This window comes from Gastrolobium bilobum, unplaced genomic scaffold, assembly GCF_033153095.1.
Source record: "Gastrolobium bilobum isolate Gb01-03AN ecotype WA unplaced genomic scaffold, APGP_CSIRO_Gbil_v1 utg115563, whole genome shotgun sequence".
NCBI classification, from domain to species: domain Eukaryota; kingdom Viridiplantae; phylum Streptophyta; class Magnoliopsida; order Fabales; family Fabaceae; genus Gastrolobium; species Gastrolobium bilobum.
Window position 1 is genome coordinate 56,293 of NW_026895714.1, and position 9,550 is coordinate 65,842.

A 9,550-nucleotide genomic window follows, 5' to 3' on the forward strand; every position below is an offset into this window, starting at 1 on the left:
TAGAAATCATTGTTTTAGTATATATGTAAATGTTGCAAAGTTTTTCAACACAACAATTGTGTAAATATGTGAAGACAGTTTAAATTTTATACACCGATAACATCAAAATTCAACTCACCAGTCTGTAGACCATGCTTATACAAATGTTGTGTATAAGTTGATATGGTACCGCATAATTGCTCGAACAATTAGAGGGTGGGGAAGGTTTAAATAAAGGTTTTAGATTCATATTGTAGAAGTAAATATTATTGATATCAAATAGCTGGCCTTTCAACCCCTTTGGGCTTGTCAAATTTACTAGAATATGGTCGTTATAAAAGTATGTTTTAATAGTTTTCAAAAAAAAAAAAAGTATGTTTTAACAAAGGTTTTTTTCTTTTTCATCCTATACTACTCTTTTCCGATTAAATTTTGGAAATTGCTACTGATTTGTGAATCAGTGGATAGTATTAACTTATACCAGTTAAGTCTAATTTTTTTTTATTATTAGTCATTAATTTGTTGAAGATTTAAGTACGATCATTCGATCAACAATTAATATAAAAAAATAACAAGCTCAATTCAAAAGTTTAACTATTGAAAATCATAAAAAGTGCATAATAGGAAAAAGAATTGATAAACCACGATATGAAACTCGGTCCGACTCGGAATCTAACGACTTGGTCTCATGATCGGTTCGGGTCAAGTATTGAATCGGTTATACATCGAACATGGTCAAATCCGATCAAAACCCGACCAAAATCAGACAAAATCGGCCAAACTCGGTCGGATCATGCTCTTTTTAAAAAATATTTATCAAAAAACTAAAATTGTTTCATCTTGGCAGAAACAATGTTTAAATTTTTTGTGTAATTTTATTTGCTAGTATACTCTTCTACAATGACCTTAAATTTCAGCTTCCAATACTGAAGTAATTTGCGAAACAATAAATTAAGAGAATGTGATATATATCATTTTAATATAGATAAATTTAAAAAATACGAGTTCAATGTCATTGAAAGGTATGCTTATAGAGAGATCAGTGGCGGAGCCACTCCTATGCCAGCAGGTGCCTTGGCACCTGCTTGGTTTTACAAATTTTTATTTATAATATGTAAATATATAATTAATTATAATTAACAAAGATTAAATTTATAATTTGGCACCACCTAAATAAATATAATTATATTTATGTTTTTCAATCATAAAAATAAAACCCAATACCTAAATCTTTTTACCTGACCCATAAATTAAAATCACTTTCAAAGTCCTAATTTGTGACTTACAATTGCAATCAGATTTCTCTCTCTTGCTCCTTTTTTCATCTGACTTGTTGCACAACTTGCTAGCTCTGCGAGACTTCGATTGAAATAGCAATGGCTTACGAAATGAAAAGATGGAAGAATCAAACAAAAATATATTTTGTAAATAGAAAAGTAAAATGAAGGAGAATCCCTTTGACTCTAAATGTTGTCTGTATGCTTTAATTTATAGTTAATATCTCAATTATAAAGTGAAATTTATAGAAAAGTATTAGACAATGCTTGGTTCATTACTTATCATGCTATGGGAGAAAAGTGAAATTCTTATGTTTGAAATGCTTACCCAAAAGGTTAGTGTCTTTTTATATGTTTGTTTTGATATATAATCATTTAGAAAAATATTTCTGCACTTAATGTATATAAGTTATCTGCATTTACTCTCAAAATAACGTCGTTTTGGGATTGAAAAATTAAAAAATTATAATTATAAAGACTATAATAATCATAGAATAAAATAAAATTACAAAAACACCATGATTTTCGTCCCAAAACGACGTCGTATTGGGCTTACTGCAGATAACTTATCTACAACGACGGCAGAAAAAGAGAACCCATAATCATTAACGATTGTTCATTTGAATTTTCACTGTTATCTGATATTATTTAATACATAATTTAAATAACTACGCTAAAATTCATAATAATAATTTTTTATTAATTTGTATAATTACGATAAATATCTTGATAATTTAATATGTTAAAATTTTTTGGCACCACCTAAACTTTTGGTCTGGCTCCGCCACTGAGAGAGATTCTAACTTACAATTTAAATTGACATAGTAATAACGTGCATTTTCATTTATTTGTACTTAATGAATTTGTAAAAGTGTGATTGGATAATTTTTGAACTTATTTAGTGAATCTTGTTTAACTCATTTTAGATATGAAGAATATAATTAAATTTATATGTTCATATTTATATATATCCAGGTCAATTGATCTGACCAATGACCCACTGGTTTGATCAATGATATAATAACCCAATACTCCAATATGGTCGATGCTAGAGTCAAGTTTAATAAGAATGTGATAAACGGCTTAAACACACATTCTTATTTTCTAAAATGAAAAATGAAAAATAAAAACACATTCTTATCCTTACAATACGGTGGCGTTATATAGAATGACGTCACTTGATTGACAACACACTAGTTCCATTTGGTACAGAGAGAAAGTACAACTTGGTAATGAACCCGTGTTGTAATAGAAATAGAATGTCACTTGGGCACACATGGTCCAAGTCTTACTCTCATCGCCAACAGTGAAGTGCTCATCCACTTTGCCCACTTTATGCAAATTGGTGCCAACCCCTGTTGACGAGTATCATAATTTCTTGTTTGTCTCATCATAATGTTTATCGGGTTAACTTTTCTTCAGCAGAAGCAGAAAAAATCCCCCGCCATTTTTACAAAAAAATAAAATGAAAAAGGGTCCCATTAAAAAGAAGTGGATCCCCCATAATAAAATTATTTTAAAAAATTATACTATATACTATTGCTAGTACATAGTTCGTGGCAAACAAAAAATTCTACGGAGACTGCAGAAATGATTTTCTAAATGATGATATTACATTTTCCATTTTATCCATTGAAGGATATTGGGGTGGTCACTAGCATGTTTTTGGGTTACTAAGTGGCTTGTCAATTCAATGCAAGTTTATCAAACACACTCATCCACGGGCAATACCTTACCATCTTTTCTGAGTCGTCACTTCTATAAATCTGAGTGCTCCAACCATGTCTATCAGAACCAACCCAACAACTTGCCTGCTTCATCGGTATATGTTTCAGAAGTTTTCTGTTGGATGCTTACTATACATGTAACAATTTTCTCTCTTGTTTTTTTTTTTTTAATAAAGAAATTATATTTTGTTGTTTTCTCCCACCATTCTCATTTTCTTTCATTTTTTTTAATTACCATATATTGTATCACATTTTTAATTTGAATGTAGCAATGGCAAAACCCAAAAAAATCAGTGGTTAACAATGCATTTTCTGACTAATGAAAGTCTTCCACAAACGCATTACAAAATGTTGTTGTTTCCAATACCATGCTTCAGTCAAGCACTAAACGGCACACGGCAAGATAATTGGACCCTCTAATAGTATTATCTACCATTAACGAGGTTAATTGGAAAGCAAATCGCCTAAGATCCGATATGATAAGAGCAAGTTTCTCCAAATCAATTATTATGCAATGCATAATTTATTATTATTTTTCCAAATTGGCTTGCAAACTTTTATTCTTAATATTTTGGCCGACTCATTTGGAGTAATTTTTGTTGAAAATTGAGAGTCAGAAGAGAGAAATGGAGATATAAGACCATTAAACTGTAATCTTCCATATAATAAAAAAGTCAACTCAGTACAATTCTGTGCCCATCAATTCGTACCGACACCAATTACTGTTTAACAAATAGATTAGGGGTGTTTGGTAGAGGAGAAATATTTTTTTACTAGGTAAATAGAATTCCTGGGAAAATTGTAGACTGACCAAATCGAGCCAAGCCGGACTGAGGCACGCGCATATAGGGGACCAATGGCCACCTAACTCATCTCTCTTCCACAAAATGTGTAGTGCCCCAAGGGACAATCTAAAGAGTGTGAGGGAAAAGCTTATATACCTTTTCACTTCTTAGTAGTTGTCCAAGTATACGAGACTTCTTAGTTTATCACTCACACATCCTTTGATATTCCCTTTTTTTTTTTTTCTTTTAAACTACTTCTTATTTATAACCCATGGGATTTTATACATACATTCTAACATTTGATTAGTCAAGAGAGATATTGGTCTGGCCACACATGTTCGAAATGAATATGCAGCACGATGAGCTTTGATGCAGGTTACTCTAGCAGGATTAATGTACTTGTGCTTGAAATCTTTGCTTGGCTGGTACAAACGAGGGATGTACTTGCAAGATGATGTAAATCTTTACGCGTTTGAGATGGATTCCAAATAGAGTTGATGGTATTAATGAAAAATACAATTAAATTGCATAAAAGTAATAACAAACATAGAAAGAACAAAAGGGAAAATTTCACTCCAAGACAACAACCTAGCTTCCCTATTTCCTCTTTTTTGTGTGTGGATATTTCTATTTCCTCTAATTCTCCATCCTAATTCCCGAATTATAAATATCAATCAGCATAAAGAAAACTCACCCTAAACATCTATATATAACTAATTCCTTACTAATAGGCTTGAATACTTTATTAAAGGCCCATCACAAGGCACCCCGACACTCAAGTTAGTGTATTTGACCAATGAGCTTAAATTATACCGGAGGATGATTATATTTGAGCATTGAGCTTTCCTTATATAGTGATGACATGACCTGCTTATGCCACCTTAATATGGCGGCATTTAATTCCATTGGTGGGTTAAGTGGCTTTTGCATTTTAACTCGTTTGTAAGATGCTTATTTGTGAACTGTGTTTTTTAGATTTAGTTGAAACCATGTTCCTGTCATTCAGTCATTGGCAGTTGAGGAGAACCTGAAACTTTGTATTGCTGGGGTTATAATTGTATATTTGCGGGATTATGTATACGCGAGATGAACACGTTTTCTTATCACTTACACCTTTATTATTGGGCCTAAATGGGTTGGATCCTCTGTGTCGGTTAATATAAGTCTAGATAAACAACCATATTACAAAAATATGTAGAAATTTCTTAGGACCAATATTCAGAGAAGTGGCAAGAATTCATGTTAATTTGGCGTTTCCCAGCACTTAGCTTATATAGTCCCATCATTGACCTCTTTTTTAGGGTCAAGCCATATGTGCTCCATGAAAGCTGTGTGGCATTTAAAAGTCAATGGATGTGATAACGGAAGGATTGCACCCCATATGATGCATGAGGAGGATTGATAAATGCTCTAAAAAGCAAGTCTATACGTATAGATGGGCTAGAGATCATGTGCACCATTTATACGGAACAGAACCATATTCATCATATTTTTTTTCTTTGGATAATGAAATTTCAGTATGCGTGGCCAAGCTTTTTGAATTGTATGGCATGGTAGCTGAAAAGTGAAAACTATACGAAATGCTCTAGCAGGTCACGTTACACTCAGTTACCCTCAGAGTCACAATAAAATCAAAATTTGCTAGGAATACTAACATAAATGCCATTATTGGACCATAGAACACCAAAATTTGCTAGCAATACCTACATGACCTTTCACTTTTTTTCTGATGCCATTATGAACTAAAGATTTCTATGCTATCTAGCTTTCATACCTATTTCGGAGATGGTGGAAATAACGACAACGATCAAACATTTGAGAGATTTTGGATTTAGAGGAAACCTTAATGACAAAGAATTCCAAACTCCAAGGAAAACTACACTTGCTTTTATTCTTATGTTTGGTTTTCTTCACACATGCCATACTTACTTGGTTCGGTATTTTATGAAGGAGCATAAGTGCCTCCCAGTAGATACACCTTTAGTTGAAGTAGAAACAAGTGACACTCACGCGATATTAACCATAGAATAGGGGTACGTGGAATAAATATTATTAGGTGTTTATATATATATATATATATATATATATATATATATATATATATATATATATATATATATATATATATATAATTGATGAGATGTGATATTATGCCTATTTCTTTTCTATTTCTACCCCACTTATCTTTTTCTAACATTATTATATCATAATTATAAAAAAAAGAAAAAAGATAAAATTTAGTTGAGATTTAAATCTAACTGTGTTGGAGAAAAATAATTAGGATAGGCATGGAAAAAAGTAAGTATAATATCCTACCCTTTTATAATTTAGTATAAGTGCTATACTAAACTTTCGGTGGGAGTCTTTAAAATATTTTCTTTATCAGGGTTCCAACCTTAATTATGCAATCAATGACAGAATAGAAAAACATTTTTCTATGTAGGTTAGTACAAAACAATTGGTTTATGTTAGTTATTTTTTCACACAAATGCAGAGTGGACTAAATAAGGATGCCTCGAGTTATCTAGCTAGGCCTATATATAAATTATTTCGTGAAATTATCTATTTGTTTGTTTGTTTGTTTATTTATTTAGGGAATCCAATACATTATTGTGTATATATTTGTCAAGAATTAACTTTTTTAAAAGTTTATGTTGTTAACCAAAAGTAGGAAATACGATGTTATGTCTATATTTTTTTTATGTCTATTCTATTTATTTGTATCCACATTAATAGATTACAATCTCAATTAATAGTAAAAGAAAAGGGAAAATGTGAAGGTCAATTGAGATTGTGAAGTAACTATGTATATAAAAATAGGTAGAATATGCATAAAATGAATTGTAGATACTAGATATAATATCATGTCCTGTAAAAGTCAATGAATAACTTTTTATGTTATATCTTTAACCATGATAAAAATCTGATCACCGATTTATATCTGTAACGATACCATACTAATACATGTATTTGATAAAAGCTGTGTAGGACACTACATTCATTTGATATTATAGACTTAGCGGGTAGGAGACCTTCGCGCGAAGGCGATTGCCCCCTAGGGGGAGGGGGGGCTACCAAGGAGGGTTCCCTGTTGGGAAACATTGATGTCCAAGCTGACTGTTTGACAATTTGTTAAAAAAAATAAAAATAAATTAAATAAAATAAAGAAGAAAATGAAAATCTCTGATTTATTTATTCAACTATGTGCTCTGTGTGATATATTCATGTACAATAATTAAGGGCTTAACATGGATCCTATAATTTATTAAATCTTACTTTTGAACATCACTAATGGAGATGCATACTTAATTGTTGGTGTGAAAATCCATCCAACAAAGGATGATTTTCCGATTTAGTTGCGCATGTGATTCTACGAAGTCAGAAGTTTCTATGATTACGTTCAATATAATTGATTAAGATATATACCTTAACGGACAATAGCCGTTGAAAGCAGCTAAAAGTAAATTGGTTAGACTCATTTTGATAATGTTTTTTAATTAATATAAATTTTTATGTAAAACTCATCATTAATTAATCAATTAATTTTAAAGGAAATGCCAGTTAAAAAGTAGTCATGCGTGAAAATCAAGAAATAATTTAATTGTTTTTAAGAAGAAAAAAATTTCTTGTTTTCCATCCTTCATTATTTATTACATTACTTGTAACATTAAAAATATTATTAAAGTATGAAACAATTTAAATAGTAACAATTTTTTTCTTCTTAATTTTAAAATATCTAAGAATTTCTTTTGAAAATCAGTGTATATGGCCCATGGGAAGCCTAAAAGGTGTTCCCGTACCGCACAGTGGCACGCAAGATTGCGAGGATGATTCACGTAATCACATTCAACTATGCATCACCATGCGTATAATTATCAAATAAGCATAATCACTTTATTGATTTTACAGCACTAATCCAATCTATTATTGCCCAAAACTCAATGAAGATCAACACCTCTTTCAATCATTATCTTTCAACTCTAGCAGATTGGTTGGTGAGATTTGCTGGGATTTTCTCCTGCGTCAGTCAAAGAAGATATGTATTGTATATATATTAAGGAGTGAGTAACATTTCTTGCACATTAATTTTTTATGCAAAAGTTATTCTGTACCTCAGAATTAAATTAACATAATTAAAAAGAATTTAGAAATATCACAATCCTTAGCATTTGATCAATTTGTAAATTCTCATTATAATTATTTAACTGTCGCATCATTCTCTTTTGCTTTTTAGACATTTTGCCTAAATTAGTTCAACATATATATTATTGTAACACGAGGTTATATTTATAAATTTTTTATTTATAAACTTTTATAAAGTTTAGTATGTATTACCCGTAGTATATAGTATAGATTGTAAATAACAAATTTATAAATAAAAAGTTTATAAATATAACCTCACTCTTGTAATATTTTGTCTAAAATGGTTCTAGTTATTATTAGATATGACTCATACTTCCTATTCAGACGAGGACTCTAGTTGACGGGGTCAACAGAAAGTCAACTGGAGTCCCTCTCTTTGACGACTCATTGTTGATTTATTATATTTTATCTTTTTCTTAACAGTTTGGGGTTGAGCTTATGAATAACTATTATTTTTCAATTTTAAATCCTGTTTATATTTCTTTGTAAATCGAGTGACTTGTAAGTTGTAACGAGTGACAGTGAGATAAATATAGTACAAACAGACTGGACATAACTTACATTGGATGAATCGAGATAAATTTCAGTATGAATTTATCTTCCTTTTCTCTTTTCTATTTTTTCGATTTGTGCGATTTGTACGTGTGGATTTCCAACCGTTATTTAGAATTTTGATTGATGAATTTAAAGTATATGATTCATAATCAACCACAAATATCTTGCGGTAAGAACAGACTAAATGCTTGAGCAATAATGTTGAGTAATAATCATGGGATCTAGCTTAAAAATAAAACAATCCATTCCTAGCTATATGAGTTTTAAATTTTTTTTAGAGTGAGATAATTTTATATGTATTATCTTTTTTCTTAAAATATACGACTTCATTGTTGTTTAGTACATTTAAAAAAAATAAAATCACATTATCAATTACTTTCTATTTTTGTTACATTAAAAATATTTTTGTAACAAAATAATTTTATGAGTTTGTGAGTTATTATGGACGAAGATTATATTAATTAGATGACCTTAAAATAAAGTATGAAACTTCTACAAAATCATTTGTGACAACAAATCAAATATTAGCATTGCACATAATCTAATCCAACATGACATGACAAATTTATTTAGAGGGAATGTTGTAAACATAAAATGAATAATTATATAACTATTGTAATTTTTTACTTTTTGCATTTTATAAAATAGATTCGTGACATATTAAGGTGAATTTATTTTTTACTTGTTTATTTAGGACTCAGTCTTTATTAAAAATGTAATACTGACGTCCAATTATATATTATAATACTTTGTACAAGAATAATTAAGTACATGTTACAACCTGAGTAACTTAAATCGATGGCAGATAATAAAGATTGAAGAGTTTTCCAAATTTAAACACCACTATATCTATTATTGCACGCCATATATAGCTTTTGTCCTTAATTTCGCATATAATGAGAAATCCAATCTTCAAGAAAGACTTTCAATAAAATATTAATGGAACTAACGCGCGTACAAGGACTTCATGATACACAAGTATTCCAACGGTATAAACGTATAAACAGGTAGTTCAATGTGCAATTATAGAATTTTCTCTGATGACTGATCGAGAATGTGATATTTAATAGCACAGACGACTCTG